A 19,194-nucleotide genomic window follows, 5' to 3' on the forward strand; every position below is an offset into this window, starting at 1 on the left:
CAGCCCCATAAGCCTGGATCGCTCCCACGCCGCCATCCTCCGCTTCCTCTATCGCCGCTACTGGGTCCCGTCACTTCCGGCGGACGCGACCAATTGTCCGCATCACAGGGGCTCCCTCCATACCCTTACGCATGTGGCTGCGCAGTAGGCAGCCGCAAGCGTAAGTGTATGGAGGGAGCCCCTGTGATGCTGAGAATTGGCCACGTCCACCAGCCGACTGGCCGACTGGCGGTAATGACGGGACCTGGTACCTGTGGATCCAGGTCGCGGAGGACGGCGGCGTGGGAGCGATCCATGCGTATGGGGCTGGAGGAAGCCCCAGGTATGTATAAAAGTTTTTTTTAATCCTCTCCTGTTCTCTTTAACAGTCTAAGAACAGCTGCTGTTTACATATTCCCATTTTAAATAATGGCTGAAATTTTATTGGATGTTGTAGGCTCCACCCACTTTTCCTGAATTTCAACCCCAGTCACCAAGTAACTCTTGCACAGTACACAATGAAAAGTCTTGATTCCACATATAGTTGTTAAAGAAATCCACTTTGTGTTTCTGTGCAGGGGTGCTCATCCAGATTCCGGATATCCGGGTAACCCAGATATCCAAACTTTTTTCAGTTATCCGACTGGATTCGGATTCCAGATAGTTGGGCCCAAATCCGGATAGCTATCTGCAGATAGTTGGGTGCATATCCGCGGATATTGCGGATATCTGGATCCGAAATACTGTAACTAAGGAGATGACATCCTGGAGCCAATCAGAGGGCTCCCAGCAGAAGCCCTACCAACCAATCACAGAAGGGAACCTTGGCCAGCCCCACCTGACCTCATTGAGCCAATCAGAGGGCTCCCAGCCTAAACCCTGGCACCCAATCACAGAAAGGAACACTGGCCAGCCCCCCTGTATAATAAAGAGGGCTGCCATGATGAGACAGATAGACCGATCGTCCTACCTTGCTGAATGAATGCTCACTGAGAGACATGCTCCAGTGCTGATGGCAGGGCTGCCTGTACACAGTTATAAACCTAAAGCTGTTCAGTGATTAACCCCTTCACTATCACTACAATATAGTTAAATCGTTAATTAGCTTGATTTCATTGTGTGACAGATAGTCAGAATGTGAGCTCCAAGGCTGCTGCAGCTGCTATGTGTCTGTGTGTGTCCTGTGCACAGACCAGGCCAGCTGCTGCCTGCTGGCCAGCTATTAGCCTTAGCTAGCTACAGTTTAGGTTAGGTTAGGGATTAGGGAATAGCATTACTGTGTAATTGTGTAGTTACTACTAGTTAGTACTGTAGTACTGCAGTCAGTGCTAGTAGTAGTTAGAGTAGTAGTACAACTGTGTTAGCTTACTACAGAACTGCTGTGCTGCTGAGCAGTCCAAGTGTGACAGTTAGTGTCCTCTCCTCTGCTGTCTGACTGTCACTCGGCACGTGGCACTTGCTGAGTGCAAAGTGCCATGTGCAAACATGTGCAAAGTGCCACGTGCAAAGTGCCACATCACGTACAAAGTGCCATGCGCAAAGTGCAAAGTGCCACGTGCAAAGTGCAACGTCACATGCAAAGTGCAAAGTGCCATGTGCAAAGTGGCAACTTTGCACGTGGCACTTTGCACGTGACGTGGCACTTTGCACGTAGCACTTTGCACTTTGTGCCTGATGTTAATTGACGGCCATGAATTTAAAGTCCCCACATCATCAATTAGTGTTCCCCTTTACAAAATAATGATGCTACATGCCTCATTTACCCTAAAAAAAAGTTTTAAAGCAATTTAAAGGTCACTTCTGGTTTTTATACCCGAATCCGGATGGATACCCCGGATACTAGGGTCGGATATCCGATTCAGATCCGGATTGGAAACTTTTGAACTCGGATATCTGACCCGGATCGGATATCTGGGTATCCGGATCCAACCCGGATTTTGAAAAAGGGTATCCAAGCACCCCTGTTTCTGTGCCTTTTATCTGTGCCCAGATCAAAGTATTTCTATTCAGCATCTGTGAATAGACTGCAGGAGCAACCCCATGGCTCTTTTCCCATACAATAAGCACTGAGGCTTAGCCCATTTAGAGCTCCCTGCAAAGTGAAACCAAGTTCTAAACTTCATTTTTTTTTTTTTTTTGTAGGACTTTCATAAAAGGGGCACTATGACGAACAATTGTAAAATTTAGCTTATGTGAAAACATAGACAAATAAGAAGTATGTTTTTTCCAGAGTAAAATGAGCCATAAATGACTTTTCTCCTATGTTGCTGGCATTTACAGTAGGCAGTAGAAAACTGACAGAAGCGCCACGTTTTGGACTAGTCCATCACTTCATAGGGGATTCTCAGCAAGGCTTTTATTCTTTATAAAGATATTCCCTAAAAAGGATTTAAACAGTGATGCTGGCCAGCTTCCCTGCTTGCTACACAGTTTTTTTGGCAGTTGGAAAGAGCAACTGCCATTCACTAAGTGCTTTTGAAAATAAATAAATCCCTGAGAATCCCCCCATGAAGAGATGGACTAGTCCAAAACCTGTCGCTTCTGCCAGATTTCTACTACCTACTGTAAGTGACAGCAACATAGGAAAAAAGTAATTTATGGCTCATTTTACTCTGGAAGAAACATACTTCTTATTTGTTTATGTTTGCACATATTTTAAATTTTACACTTTTTTTGCCATAGAGCTCTTTTTATTGTAATGAAGACATTGTTGTCCATAAATTGTATCGTGCTTTAGCTAATCTTATAGAGCAGAGAGGAAATTCTGAGTTTAGTTCCACTTTAAATATTACCCTTGAAAATTCATAGGTGAAATCTGTTGTCGGCTGTTGTCAGCTTTACCCACTTTTCAATTTTAACCCCAGTGACTGTCTGCAAGTTTGGGGACTCTGGCTTTAATACTCTGAGAATTAAAGCTTTTTAAATGTCCCCACTAAAGTGAATAGGTGAAATATGATTGGCTGTTGTGAATCCTCCCACTTTTTGAGTACCAAAAAAGTGACAGAATTTTTCAGAATTTTTTTTTACCCTCTTAGCTATGTGACCTAATGGTGCCCATGCATGGTACAATTTTTTTTTCATCCAATCTTATCATTTCTATGTAATATAAGGGAACTGCCTAAATTATCCTTTCAGTATATTAACCTAATTTACCCTTATACTACAGAGAAATGGTAAGATTGGATAAAAAAAATTGTACCATGTATGGGCACCATAAGTTTGTTGAGTTTAGTTTTAGAGCTGTACGAGTAGTGATATTTGACATTTTCCAATAAAAGTCTATGGGAAAAATTGGAGTGTTCAGTGGGCCATCCAATTAGTGCCCTGGCCAATCAGAGCAAAGCAGGGCAGGAGGGAACATGAGCAATCACTGGCGTAACAATAGCGGATGCGACCCCTGCCGCCGTGGGGGGGCCCGCTCAGGGACTTTTGTGGGGCAGGAGGGGTCGCAGCATAAGAGGAGAGCGTGACCGCTGATCAGTGGGGAGCGGGGACATTCCCCCTCCTCCTTCACCTCGGGTTCTCCTCTCAGCACTTTCCCTCCTGCAATCATTGGTGGCAGCGGCGGCGGCAGGCTGAACACATTACCTCCTTCTCGCCAGAGGTCTTCCAATCACTAATTGCTTCATACTTAGTGATCGGAAGACCTCCGGCGAGAAGGAGGTAATGTGTTCAGCCTACCGCTGCTGCCACTAATGATTGCAGGAGGGTAAGCGCTGAGAGGAGAGCCCGAGGATTTCTAGGTACACCCCTGTGAGCAATGCTGTCCGATGGGGGCCAATCAGAGTGCTGCTGCCAATCAGTGTGGGGTTGTGCAGGACAACTTGGAAATGATGGGAAATATGACATATTCACAGAAGATGGGCTTGAAAATTATTTTTATAGATAGGTTCAATAATTAGTTTGCTTAATATGCACATGAGCGAGGTTATATATTAGAGTAATGATTCAAGTGTTGCAATCTATAGTTATTAGTAAAAACTAATGTCTCAATTAATATGAATAAAAGTATACTAAAATATAATTGTAACTTCGGAAATCATCATATATTTTAGCACAATTTTAGTATTAATGCCCCATAGTATAGTATAACAAATGCACTGATGATATTCTACAGGCTACATTTAAAAACTTTAGGAAAACAACACCATCAAGGGATCACAATGTTCTAGAATGGTTTCCACTATCGTAACAAAATATGTGATGTGACTAACCATACTCCACATCTCACTACACTGTATGACAAATATTCCAAAGCATATTTAATATTCCCCATCTAATTTCCACTAAGAGATGGCAGCTAGTACAAGGATCATGTTGATCCAGTAGCAATAGTTGGAAAAAGCCACAGTCACTGCACTAAATAGCCGTAACTGTTATGCCTCACAGACACCCTACTAATTCCATGTACTGTTATTAGCTTTACTTCATGGTCTATGATAATGAATTTAAAAGACAAAAAGGTACCAATTAACATGCATCTACCATGCACAGTTTTGGATTAAAGGAGAAAAATATATATTTAAGATAAATGGACTGTGTAACAAAATGCATTACCAAGTTTATTATTAGTAGTGCTTCCTGCATAAGACTTGATAGGAAAATCGGGGGTGATAGGTAACCAAACCAATGAAAAGATTTCATTGTTCTCTTTAGAATAAACGTCTCATAAACAAATGTATGGATTGCACAAAGAATGAATTTTGATTTATAAAAAATACTTAGTTCACAAAGGAAAGTGACATAGTTTAAGTCAACATTTTCTTAAGATTACGTACTTACTTTTTTTAAAACTTCTTTCAAGCTATTATTGACTAATTGCCCATAGTAACCGATTGTCGTAAATGCAGTCACAGTATAAAATACATTGGGCCTATAGCAATTGTCAAAATCACCAGTGTTAACCACCAGCAGGTCCAAAAATCAGGTGATGATAACGTTGACTGATACAATTGCCAGTAGCTACCGGCAACGAGTTCATAACACCCTACCCTATTATACTTTTCCTGCATCAGCGATAGCTTAGACCTGCTAGAAGCAGATCTAAAGTCCCTAACAAACATTATCTGGCAAATGACGGTCTCCAGCCTGCCGGGTGACAAGGGGTTTAATAATGCATTGGAAGTGTTGGGGGGGGGGGGGGGGGGCTACATTAAAAAGAAAAGGAATTGAAAAAAAACTGGCATGCCCTTCCCCCTTTAGGTAAGGTAAGGTAAAGTAAAGTGAATGGAGAAAAAAACAAAAACAGGGAGGACAGTTGGCTCAGTTTTATCCAGACTGAGTGGTAGGTAGGTTTATTTATGAAAACCTGACTGCTATTAGGTGACAAATGTTTTTACCTGTTGCCTGGGTAATATTAGACCACATAAATAACTTCTGGGAAGTCACTGAATTAGCAGGTGTTTGACTGCAGTCATGTGCATGTACCCACAATATTTTTAATAAATACAGGGCAGCCAAGGTATATCAGTATAAATGTACTGCCACAGATACATGCAGACAGTTACAACCACACTGGCAACAATTCACTAATGTCCAAGAACCTTCACTATGATCTGATATAAGGTTGCAAATTCTTGTGACCTTGTATCAGGCCATTTGTAACAAACCATAGACAGGTATGCAAAACTACTTATGTTTTCTAATGCTCTCCAGCCCATGGGGATCAGTGTGTGTTTATGTATATGTGTGTGTGTGTGTGTGTGTGTTGTGTGTGTGTGTGCGCAACTTAATATAATAGGAAATGTCAGCCTGAAGCATTATATTGAATGAACACACCCTACACTGAAGACAATGGCCTCAATTCACTAAGCATATCTCCTGTCTTTAATAACTCTTCTAGAGTTATCACCATGGTGATAAGGCATGTAGTATTCTGGAAACATTTTACCTCAGGCAAACCTAAAGTTAACTCTTCTGTCTTTAAGTTAACTCTTCAATCCTTAAAATAACTGCAGAGTTAAAGACAGGCTGTTTATTAACTGCGTGTGAAAATAACTACAGAGGAGGTAAATTAACTACAGAGGAAGTAAATTAACTACAGAGGAGGTAACTTAAGGAATGAAGAGATAAAATAACTCTCTCACTGTGTGGAGGTAAGTTATCTCTTGCCTTATTATCTCCAGCATGATCTTAGTGAATTGAGGCCAATGGCTATTAAGCTAGTATTTCCAATTGCGTGCACTGGACTATTAACAATTTCCATATCAGAATCCAAAAAATGTGGTGATAATGGAGGGATTCTCGCTTCTTTCCTTCAGTAACAGACCTAAATAGTCTTTGCTTACAACATTACTAACATGGTTTATATGTCTAGCTGATTACATCAACTGAGACAGATACAGTGTATTGCTATTAGGTTTACTCTCTTTTCCTGTTGGCACTGAATTTACTCTTTTTGCACATGTGTTGCTGTGCTTATAACAAAGTTATTGTCTTTGTGCCACATTTCACAGACATTTATTGTGTGCCTTTGATCTGCATGCCAGATCTTTAGTGATGTCTGATACCTGAGTGAGTCCCAAGCACATTGTTCTCTCCACTCATCCTGTCAGTGGTAAGCTGTCCATCATACCCAGTGCGTCGTCCCTCCCCATCCTCCATAGCAACAGATGCATCACTAACCTGTAGGCTAGCAATTTGTATTCTACAGGTTGGCCCCAAACTGTTGCCCGAGGGATCGAGTCCTGATCCCAGAAGAGCACAGCCCTTATACGTGTATACAAGGCTTTAGAATTTTGAATGAGGTTTTAGAAATAATGTTTAGCTTGCTTTTGTTTGTGTGGAAAATTGGAATGCAATGGAATACTTAAATGCAATATATCCATTCCATAAAAGTATCTTAACTACTATACCATAATATACAATTCTAACTTAAAGTACTTATAATGAGGTATTCACTGAACTGTATAACATTGACTTATGTGTATTACTATAAAATTAAAAACAATAATGGTGCACAAGCCAGCCTGGGGCCCCAGGAACTCTCACTGCCCGGGGCCCCAGAACCAGCATGCAACACCATATGTGAGCGCAGCCAAGCCCTGGATCTGCCACACCCAGGAGCTTGTCCCCAACTGCTCTGAGACTTACCAAACACACAGGAGATACTCACTTCCCAGACAGTTCTCTGCTGCTTATATAAAGCCTGCAGGCTGCTTGTAAGCCAATCAAGAAGTGCACATACACATGACACCTAGTCTGCAGTGATTAATTCAAACAGAAGCTGAGCTACTCAGCTAGTAATTGGAGAGGGTTTCAGTTGCATATAGACAATGGCTATATGGCCAGCAGGGGGCACCAGCGTGCAGGATATACCCTCTCATCTGCTCCCCTCCTAACTAAACTGCATGGGGAATCTACAATAAAATTAAAAAAAAAATTAAAAACAATAATGGTGCACAATTTTATTGTAGATTCCCCATGCAGTTTAGTTAGGAGGGGGGCAGATGAGAGGGTATATCCTGCACGCTGGTGCCCCCTGCTGGCCATATAGCCATTGTCTATATGCAACTGAAACCCTCTCCAATTACTAGCTGAGTAGCTCAGCTTCTGTTTGAATTAATCACTGCAGACTAGGTGTCATGTGTATGTGGAATCAGGAATCAGGAATCAGGAATTCTTTATTTCGCCAAGCATGACTGGGTCATGCCCGGAATTGGATTTGGCACAGTACATATAGCTCAAGAGACAACGATAGGTAGCATAGAACAGCAGAACAGAAAAATTACAGAAGTTACACTCAACTTATATACAGAGGGCAAGCAATTACATTCACATTATGTTGCACTAACATTTGCATTCCGTGCCAGAGCAACAGTCCCGTAACAGTTCAAAGTCATGGAATGGCTTGTTCTTAGTTATTGTGCGCTGATGGGAGTATGTGTAGGGAATTTAGTAGGCTGACGGCCGAGGGAAAGAAAGAGTTACTGTGTCTGGCAGTCCTTGTGGAGATGGCCCGAAGCCTCCGTCCTAGTGGGAGCTGACAGAAGTAGTGGTGACCCGGGTGAGCAGGGTCGTTTGCGATCCTCAGCGCCCTCGATCCCAGCCTTCTCTTGTGTAGGAGGTCAAGTGGGGGAAGAGGTCTTCCAATGACCCTCTCCGCTGCCCTGATGACCCTCTGAAGTGTGAGCCTGTCGCTGGCGGTGGCGCCTGTGTACCAGACCAGTATGGAGGAGCAGAGGATCGATTCAATGGTGGCAGAGTAGAAGCTGGTCAAGATCTCTGGGGCCATGCCAAACTTCCTCAGCTGACGAAGGAAGTAGAGTCTCTGCTGGGCTTTCCTCTGGATGACAGTGATGTTAGGCCTCCAGCTGAGGTCGCTGGAGATGGTAGTGCCCAGGAGACGAGCACAAGGCACTCTGGCCACTTCCGTCCCGTCAATGTGAATTGGTGGTGGGGTGGGCGCGGACTTCCTGAAGTCAACGATTAGCTCGACAGTTTTTGTGGTGTTGAGCACTAGCTTGTTCTCCTTGCACCATTGGGAGATTCTCTCCACCTGCTGACAGTACTCCTGGATGTTGTCCTTGGTGATGAGCCCGACAATGGTGGTGTCGTCGGCGAACTTGATGACCTTGACCGCGTCTGCCTTGGATCTGCAGTTGTTCGTGTAGAGGGAGAACAGCAGTGGAGACAAGACACAGCCCTGAGGGGCACCTGTGTTCGTGATCATGGTTTGTGAGTGGATGCCGCCCAGCCTGACAGTTTGGGACCTGTCGGTGAGAAAGTCTGTGATCCAGAGGCGCAGGCTTGGGTGCACACCAAGTGTGGCTAGTTCTTCCTGTAGGATGCGTGGACAAATAGTGTTAAATGCCGAGCTAAAATCCAGGAGTAGAATTCTGGCATACGTTCCTGGTCTGTCAAGGTGGTCATAAATGAACTCCAGGCAGATGTTAATAGCGTCGTCAGTGGACCTGTTTGCCCTATACGCGAACTGATGGGGGTCTAGAAGGGGCAAGGTGGAGATCTTGAGGTTGGATAGGACCACTCGCTCCAGGGTTTTCATTATGATGGACGTAAGAGCTACCGGTCTGAAGTTGTTCAGGTCAGAGACTCCCTGTTTCTTAGGGACGGGTATGATGGTCGACTTCTTGAAACATCTGGGGACTATTCCGTCGCTCAGTGATTTGGCAAAGATGGTGGTGAGAATGGGAGCGAGTTGCCTGGAGCAGGTTTTCAGACAGGCTGGGGACACGCCGTCCGGTCCAGGGGCTTTCCTGGTGTTTAGCCTTGACAGGAGTAGCAGGACATCAGCTTCGTTCACCACTAGAGGAGGAGCTTGGCTCATGGTGTTCTCCTTGAGGCGAGGGAGGGAGTTTGGCAGATCCAGATGTACCCGTTGTTCTTCCTGCCTCTCAAACCTGCAGTAGAACTTGCTGAGTTCTTCGGCTAGCTCCGGATTGGGAGGTGCGTGTTGGGGGGGAGCCTTGTAATTGGTGGCCGCCCTAAGCCCCTTCCACACAGCTCGAGTGTCATTTGAGCGCAGGTTTTGTTCCATCCTCTCAGCATAGTCCCTTTTGGCAGCCCTCAGTTCTCGATTAAGGTCATTCCTCGCCTCCCTATAGACCTCCTGGTTGCCAGTCTTGTGTGCGATTTCTTTTCGCCTCCGCAGATGCCGTAGCTTGTTGGTGAACCACGGCTTGTTGTTCGGATAGACCTTGAAGAATTTGGTTGGTACGCAGGAGTCTTCACAGAAGCTGATGTATGAGGCAACATTGTCTGCCCACTCATCTATGTTTGGTGCTTCCAGGGACTCCCAGTCAGTGCAGTCGAAACATGTTTGGAGTTGGAGCTTGGCCTCGTCCGACCATACTTTGGCAGATTTAAGAGTCGGTTTGGCAGATTCTAGGCGTCTCTTGTAGGTGGGGATCAGGTGGATGACACAGTGGTCAGAGGAGCCAAGAGCTGCCCCTGGGACTGCCTTGTAAGCACCCTTCAGTGCTGTGTAGCAGTGGTCGAGAGTGTTCACGCCCCTGGTGGGGCACTCCACATGCTGGTGGTACCGTGGCATCTCCTGGCGAAGATTGGCCTTGTTGAAATCGCCCATAACAATGAATAGTGAGTCTGGGAGGGACGTCTCCCATTTTGAGATGGTCTCGCTGAGGTTCAATAAGGCACCTTTGGCGTCAGCGTCGGGAGGAATGTACACACCGACAAGAACATAGGAGGAAAACTCACGTGGCGAGTATGACGGCCTGCAGTTGATGAGTATGAGTTCGAGGTCGGGGGAGCACTTCCTGGTGAGTACTGTCGTGGTGGTGCACCATGAGGAGCTGATATAGAAGCAGATACCGCCTCCTCTCATCTTCCCGGAGAGGACAGGGTCCCGGTCTGCACGAGTGAGGCTGAAACCTGGGAGGTGTAGAGAGTTCTCAGGGATGTCCTCATGTAGCCAGGTTTCCGTGAAGCAGAGGACTGGCGTTGTCCTGCTGAGGTCCCTCCTGTCGCAGAGGAGGCACAGTTCGTCCAGTTTGTTTGGGAGGGAGCGCACGTTCGCCAGGAGGACCGAGGGGATAGCTGATCGTAGGCCTTTCCTCTTGAGTCTCTCTCGGGCGCCTGCCCGACAGCCTCTCCGCCTCTGGCCTGCTCGAGGGCCAAAAGCCGGATCCAGGACCAGTTGGATGTGATTCCAGACCAGCTTGGACAGAAGCCTGGCTACAGGGGGAGAGGGGCCACAAGGTTCCAACTGTAGGAGCTGCTCCCTGGTGTATGTAGTGCGTGTGGCAGGGGGTGGTGTGCGTGGGCCCCGGTCTCCTGTGAGAGGGTGAGAGATGGAGCGCCAGCGGGGGGTAGTGAGGTATGGCATTTGCCTGAGTGACACTCAATAGGACCAGCTAGTGGACCAGGCAGCAGAGCAGAGTTCAGCACAGGCACGCTGGCCAGACACAGCACCGGGCGACGAGTAGGGCCAGGTGTAGCCAGCGGCTAGTGGGCCTCCTAGGGGTGCAAAGCAGGAGGTGAGGCTCGGACCTGCAGTGTGGGGCCAGGTGTAGCCAGCGGCTAGCGGACCTCCTAGGGGTGCATAGCAGGAGGTGAGGCTCGGACCAGCAGTGTTCAGTGGCAAGAAGTTCAGCCTAAGGCAAGAGTGGCAAGCAGGTTGGGCACAAGGGGCAAGAGCAGAGTTCAGCGCGCTGGGCCAGGCACAGCACAGGTGAGGCACAGGTGAGGCCGGCGGCTAGCGGACTCGGGGGTGCACAACCGAAGAGTGTCTAGGAGCAAACAGCAGTAAGACCAGCAGTGACAGTGGCAAGAGTTCAGCCTGGAGGACAGAGTAGCAAGCAGATTGGGCCCAGGGGCTCAGCAGGCACATCATAGGCAACAGGAGTAGTGAGTCCCTTACCCTTCCCAGAAGCAGACTGTAGATGGCTCAGGCAGCCTCGTGTGGGATCCGCTGCATCCGGTGATTCTGACCTCGGTGAAGGAAGGGCTGGAGGCAGACTTGCTGCGGTGGACCTGTGGGCGCCCCAGGTGATCTTTCCTGCGTGCTGCGGCGGGGCGGGGGGGCAGCCAGCAACAGCGGCTGCTGCCGCCGGCTAATGTTGCATAGTGGAGCCTGGCTGCAGTGGAGTTTGCGGCTCCTAGCTTCGGTGTTGTTGTGCCGAGGAGGCAGCCAGTCCCCGGAGGCAGCTGCGGTATGTGTGCGCTCTCTCCTCTGCGGGCCACGTGGTGTGTGCGCTCCCTCTTCTGCGGGCCACGTGGGAGCCTAGCACGGCTGAGCGGGGGTTGCGGGCGGCTCCGGCGAGGATGTCGGGAGCGCACCGTCGGTAGCCTGGCTCGTCTGGTGGTATCCTCTCCGCGGGCAGCGATGAGTGCAGGGCTCCAGGAGGCGTCTGTGTGGTCCTTCCCCGTGGTAGCGGCGGCAGGCCGCTGTATCCCACTGTGCAGCTCGCTATGAGTCGGAGGCGAGCGGGGGCTGTGCGCTTGCAGGTGTGCATCACAGGCATAAGCGACCTGTGATGCGCCGAAAAAGGTAAAAAATGTAGTTGAGAAAGAGGCAAAAATGGGACAAAAATGTCCGAAAGTGAGGAGCTATGTGCCGAGGCTGCTGGCACAGTGCCATCTTAGGAGATGTGCACTTCTTGATTGGCTTACAAGCAGCCTGCAGGCTTTATATAAGTAGCAGAGAACTGTCTGGGAAGTGAGTATCTCCTGTGTGTTTGTTATGTGTATTACTATTTCCAACTGTGGTTTGAAATGTAACTCTAGTATTGTTTAGAAGTGAGCAAACCATTCAGTTCAGCTCTATACATTGCAAGGATTATAGTAAACATATTTCAACTTGGTTGCATTTTTGTGTGCATACAAAACAGAGCCATTGCACGGTGTTCTAATAGTATAGCATACTGGAGTGGGGGTGATTCTTGCCAAACACTGAATGACGGTAGTTCAGATGTTGAAAATGAGTAACAAGGGCTCCTTCGCCGTGCAGCCTACTAATTATGCAGAAAATGGCTAGTTCTCTGTCCATACACCTTCCTATTTGACTGCTAGTTGTTTGTTCATTAACACAGCTGTTTAAAAATAGCAGAATAAAAGATAAGATAATAAAAGACTGTGCTCTAATGCAATGACAACAGAACCACCAAAAAGGATATGTCTGTAAGGATCTCGTCCAGACTGGGATAATGGATGGAGGAGTGCTAGGTTGCACTTTCTGCATCAATTATAGACTTTTATGCATTGTTTTTTTCAAAGTGTATTTTTTGTATCCTTGAGGGAAATACATTTGGGTAACACACGATTGGAGCAGTTTCCTTCCCCTCCAATTTTGAATTGTGTGTGAAAATTGCAACCATATTTTAACCATACACGACACCATTTGGCAATGCAATCCAGTGTGGTGCTTCATGCCCACCACCCTTCGACCAGTAAATCAGTACTTTATTGTCATCTGGGTGGTCACTTGAATATTTGTTTACCCCTGCCAGTTCACTTCTTGCATAAGAACACTGATTGGTATAGAAGTGTGATGCATGGAGGACATGGACAAGGTGTTACAGCTAAGATCCTACTATAGGACGATAAATAAATGACCCCACAGCAGTAATGTCAGTAATATCTCCTCTTTACTGCACTCTGGAAATGAATCATTCTTAATAAAATAAATATTACAGTTTCAATATGCATCGCCACAGACCCCTAGAGATATAATACTAGCCCCATTAGCAGGATGGCTATTACCAGCAGAATCATACCAGTTCAAACCAATGTATTTGTTGACAAAATATCACTTGTGGTGACATTAATAAGCAAAGATTACCACAGCTACCAGCCACAGTGGTCTTACTGCTTAGATCTTCCCCAATATCTACCAGTGCAAAGTGGTATACTAGGTAACTCAAATTGTAATAAACCACTCATCACCCTCATTGCTTTCTGCTGTTCGCAAGGCTTATTGACACATTGGGGTGATTTGCTAAGATGAAGGATTCAAATAAAGAATTCATTGGCTTAGTGCAACCCTGTTCACCAGGGAGGATGCAATGCAGAAATTTCAAAATGACAGTGGTGTCCTTGTTATCAGGAGCTGCATTTGGTGGTCATATTTATCAGGAGCTGTATTGGTTGGTCCTATTTATCAGGAGCTGCATTTGTTGGTCCTATTTATCAGGAACTGCATTTGTTGGTTCTATTTATCAGGAGCTGCATTTGTTGGTCCTATTTATCAGGAACTGCATTTGTTGGTCCTATTTATCAGGAACTGCATTTGTTGGTCCTATTTATCAGGAACTGCATTTGTTGGTTCTATTTATCAGGAGCTGCATTTGTTGGTCCTATTTATCAGGAACTGCATTTGTTGGTCCTATTTATCAGGAACTGCATTTGTTGGTTCTATTTATCAGAAACTGCATTTGTTCTATTTATCAGGAACTGCATTTGTTGGTCCTATTTATCAGGAACTGCATTTGTTGGTTCTATTTATCAGGAACTGCATTTGTTGGTCCTATTTATCAGGAACTGCATTTGTTGGTTCTATTTATCAGGAACTGCATTTGTTGGTCCTATTTATCAGGAGCTGTATTTGTTGGTCCTATTTATCAGGAACTGCATGTGTTGGTCCTAATTATCAGGAGCTGTATTTGTTGTGTGTCTTGTCTATGTTTTTTTTTTTTTTGCCTCCAGTGGAACTGCCATCTTGCTGAAGAAGTCAGCAATAAGGTCCGTACACACGCCGGACTGGAGTCAACGACGGGTCCGTCGTTGCCTCCCGCTGGGTGGGCGTGCCAACGACAGTCCCGCCCGGCGGATCGCTCAGAAACAGCCGTATCAGTCCGCCGACAGTGCGTACACACGCCGGACTGTCGTTGACACGCCCACCCAGCGGGAGGCAACGACGGACCTGTCGTTGCCTCCAGTCCGGCGTGTGTACGGACCTTTAGACAAAGAATGGAGATAATTCACAATAAATTCAGACAGCTCTGTTCAGTAGTCACCTCTATCAGCAGGCACAGTGATCAGATATAAGTTGTTTCTTATAAGCGCTTCCAACGTGGGAAATTATTCTGACAGATCTGGTGTAAATATAAAGCACCCATGAAAACTAATTATCATTTTATTCTTCCACAGGACATGGGCAGAAGGTAACCCTTTCCAATTTTATCTCCGACTATGTCCAACATTGGCACTTTCCAGTAAAACTCAATATAGGCCATAGTCTGAGATAGGAAGACATGGCTGCCACTAGGGACACAGTCACCTCTTAAGTCCCACACTTTGATCACTGCCGGCCCCTGCTCCACCACATAATTAAGATATTAGGTGGGCACATTTAGGCTCTCCACTAGAGGTGGTCTTGATGGATGTAGTCCAACATGTTGTCAGCTTATGTCAATCAAAGTTTCCCCTTTTGGTACCGCACTGTAATACTGTAATTACCCTGGAGAGCATGGAAATGCGGGCAGAGCTACAGCACACAAGCTGGCACCTCCTGCGCTCCCGCTGATGCGGAGTCACCTCCTTGCTCTAGCGCGAGGAGGTAGGGACCCGGCTGGATCCCCCTAAAGCAGCATTCTCGCGATCCCCGATGCACACTGACAAAAAGGAAGTACTGGGGGGATGTAGGTGATCAAGAAAATAGGTTGGAAAGGGTTAAAGTTCCACTATCACAAAAAAAAAAAAAAATTAAAATATGAACATATAAAATGTATTGTATATTTCTCCCGGAGTAAACTGCACTACAGATTATTTTTTTCCTATGTTGCTGTTACTAACACTAGGTGGTTAATAGCTGACAGATCTGACAGATTTTGGACTAGTCCATCTCCTCATGTGAGATTCTCAGTATTACTTTCATTCTTTACAAAAGAAATCCCTGGAAAAGATCTATAAGAAAATATTAGCCAGCTTCCCTACATGTTTACACACTATTTGTGCTACTGGACTAAGCAACTACAGTTCAGTAAGTGCTTTTGTAAATGAAGAAATAACTAGGAATCCTCCATGAGCAAATGGACTAGCTCCAAACCTGTCAGATTGTCTCTACCTACTGTGACAGTGGCATAGTATATTTATATGTATGCATTCTAAATTAGTTGTCCTTTAATCTTTTCTGGCATGTATTTACTCTTTATTGTCTTATTTTAAAACTTTTTTTTCTGGCACAAAGAGTGATTTAAGGGCAAAGGCAAGTGCAACACAATAGTGAAAGTATAAACTGTACCAACCTGTGTGTTTCTGTTCCAGCCTTAAATTAGCTGAAAGGAGCTGTACCTCTTAACAATGATAGTAAAATACAGCAAGAACTGCTACAGATGGCTTTCCTCTCACTTGACAGAATGAGGAGTCTTGTAAAATTCATTTATAGAACATCATTTCATGAAAGCTAAAACAGAAAGAAAAATATATATGTAAGCAACTAACATAGAAAACATTATATTATTAGGCAATATCATGCAGTCTGTATTACTAGCAAACACTATTACAGTATATGGAATTGTTCTCTCTTATTTTAATGTAAAATAATACAAATACTGTATTACTATAATTAATATTATTATTTTACTTTTCAATATAGATTATTGAATTTATTCACCAGGACAGTGTTACTGTTTTATTTTATTAAATTCATAGGGGGAATGCAATGAACTGCATTTGGATATCAAGGAACCACTACAAACAATTTTTTGACCTCGAGGAACCCCTGCATTTATTTTGCAGGAGGCATGGTCTTTAAAAGTAGGTGTGGTTGTTTATTTCACTACTCCCTAATACACTGCCACTCATATTGTCTACTGAGCCCCCAATTTAGTGCTTCTTGTTACAGTACCACCTATATAGTGTTCTCTATTATACTTCTCCCATAGGGGAAAATGCCAAGGAACTCCTGCAGAGTACTCAAGGAACCCTGGTTGAGAAAGCCTGAGTTAGAGGTAGTCTTGGTCGCTCTCTTTCTGACCTGCAAGCATAAAGATCCTACAGGGAGGGTAAGCGATAGTTAATAATTCTTTCTTCTGATTGGATGATGGGCTGCAGTCTCACATTTTCTTGTACGGAGCATGAGCCAAACCAGACAGACATTCATAGATGATGTCATGATGGTTTTGACAATCGCAGTATAGAACTGCACCATTCATTTTTGTGGTAGGCCAAACATTTTCAGCTGCCGTAGGTTGTACATCCTCTGTTGCGCTTTCTTGATGATAGTGACAGTATTTTTTTATCCTTATTTAATTAAGTTGTCACAGATTATGGACCCAAGAAATGTGAATAACTCTACTTGGGTCCCTGTAGGTCAATTTATGATAAGGGGGATGTTCTTATAACAAAGTCAATTGTAATCTCCATAGTTTTAAGGGCACTACTCTCCAAGTTAATGCCCAGACAATACCCAGAGCTATGTTTCCCCAGCCTAACCTGCTGTCTCCTGTCAGTCAAGAGGTGGGTTATACATTTATAGATGGGATCAGGTATGCTTAGTTGGGAGAGCTTGCTGTGTAATGGTAATGGTATTATGGTATTGAATACAGAGCTGAAATCCACAAATAGAATTCTGCCATAGGTTCCTGAGGAGTCCATATGTTCTAGTAAATAATGCAGACCCATGTTTACAGCATCGTCTGCATACCTATTAAACCTATAGGCAAATTGCAGAGTGTCCAGCAGATGGATTTCAGATAGGCCATTATCAGTTTTTCAAATGCTTTCATGACCAATGATGTAAGGGCAACTGGCCTATAGTCATTTAGACATGTACGTTTCGATTTTTTTTTTGTAACTGAGACACTGGTTGAACGTTTAAAACAGGCAAGGACCATTGGCAGTTCTAGAGATGTATTAAAAATGTCTGTGAACACAAAGGCTAGCTGGTCAGCCCAGAATTTTAAACATGTCTCCGACACAGAGTCTGGACTAACTGGCTTTCTAATTTTTGTCCTTTAGAAAGTTTCCTTATCTCTAGTTTGCATATTGATAGAGTATGCTGAGCCATAGCAGGGGGAGAAGACATTGACTGTATGGAGTGCTCAGACCTAGGAAGTGTTGTCTGCCTGTTGGTAAAGGAATGCGAATCCTGTGGATCTTCTGTGTATGGAAGGCATTTATTGTCAAATCTACAGTAGACTGGATTAAGCTCATTTGCAAGCTGCAGGTTGTCTACTGATTGTGGGACTTTACGTTTGTAATTGGTGATCTCCTGTAGAGATTTCCATACTGTACAAGAGTCCATTGTGGTACATTTTTCTTCAAATCTTTTAGATTTTTTTTTTTGCTTCACTGATGCCCTTCTGCACTTTGTATCTAGCAGCTTTGTAGAGGATTTAATCACCTTTATGGTGTGCCCTTTATTTGTCGAGGCACAGCTTACTAAATTGCAATGTAAACCGGGGTTTGTCATTATACCTGATACATTTTTGGTGGGGATGCAGGTCTCTTTGCAAAAGGTAATATATGATGTCACAGCATCAGTGTATTCATTTAGATCACTGGTAGAGTATTTGAAGATGTTCCGGTCTGTTGACTCAGAGCAGCTCTGTAGCTTCTCCATTGCTTCACTACTCCATATCTTAACTGTGGACACTACAAGTTTGGCAGTTTTTAGTCTTTGTTTTTATGTTGGGATAAGCTGTATCAAAGCATGATCAGAGCTCCCCATAGCTGCTCTGCAGATACGAGACCTTAATTGTGGTGTAGCAGTGATCAAGTGTTTTACCTTCTCTAGTTGCCCTTGTGATGTGTTGCCAATATTTAGAGAGCTCTCTGTATAGGTTTACACACGTAATTCTGCTTAACTCAGTTTATTGCATACACCCCATAGTACTGGCATAGTTCAGTTACTATAACAATGAAATATGTAAACTGATATACACAAAAAAATAAACGTTTGAGGTACAAACGTTAATGCAGGCAATATAGCCTAATAATAAACTAAGATGCAATAAACTCTATAGAACTGTAGAAGAGCCTATTGCTAAATGATACAGATATCAATGCAAGGAATCCTCAATGGTTCTTTGCAAAGTCTTGAGTGAAGTGAACCCTGAGTAATGCTGTCTACTGTCCGCACTGTACTGCAGCAATACTAACCTAGCCAGGATATTCACCAGGTATTACATGGGAAAAAAATATGTCATTGCACCATTGTGGATTTGGGCAAGGAAGCCACAGTAGCAATTTTAGTGGATTGCCCTGGCTCTGTTCACATAAAAAAAACCTTTCAAACTTAAATTTACAGCTGGGGCTTACATGCCTAAATCCATCGTGGCACAGGATGGACATTGCAATCTTGAAGGAGGTTCTCCAGGCTTAACCAAAGCCTCTGACTGGCCTTAGGTCAGCTGATATAGTGGCAGTCAGAAGCTTTACTTATCTAAGAAGGCCCTGCAATGCATTATAAAAAGCTATGTTACAGCGCCTCAAGATATGGAGGGTGCGTGCCAGTCACAGTCTGCTGCTTGTGAACATCATACACCGGATCAGGATGTTGACGTCAGCTTAGATAAATGTCAATTTTAACCTGAACCCTAATATGAACATTGACACTAAAAATAACTCTATAATCCACCTCCTAGCAGCAGAAGCCAAGAATAACCAGAAAATAGGGTAGGCACAGATGAAAAACTCTTGTGTCAGGTCCTGAACTGCATATGGCTCATTGTTCCATCTGGAGCATAATCGGTCACAATTAGTTGAACAGCATTGGATTTTAAAACTCTATCTTGCTTTTAAATCGGATTCTTTTTCTTTGAAAATAAATTAATAATTTTTATAACACTTTGAAAA

The 19,194-nt window shown here is 44.5% G+C and overlaps 1 protein-coding gene across 4 annotated transcripts in view; it reads right to left on the bottom strand.

Annotated features, from left to right (window-relative positions):
• Positions 1-19,194, bottom strand: part of BMPR1B (bone morphogenetic protein receptor type 1B) — a 664,739-nt gene that overhangs the window by 407,624 nt on the left and 237,921 nt on the right. For all 4 annotated transcript variants that reach the window (XM_068232346.1, XM_068232391.1, XM_068232364.1 and 1 more), the window contains one exon: positions 15,642-15,799. The gene's annotated coding sequence lies outside the window, so the exon portion shown is untranslated. The remainder of the gene's footprint in view (positions 1-15,641; positions 15,800-19,194) is intronic.

Source organism: Hyperolius riggenbachi, chromosome 1, assembly GCF_040937935.1.
Source record: "Hyperolius riggenbachi isolate aHypRig1 chromosome 1, aHypRig1.pri, whole genome shotgun sequence".
Lineage (NCBI taxonomy): Eukaryota > Metazoa > Chordata > Amphibia > Anura > Hyperoliidae > Hyperolius > Hyperolius riggenbachi.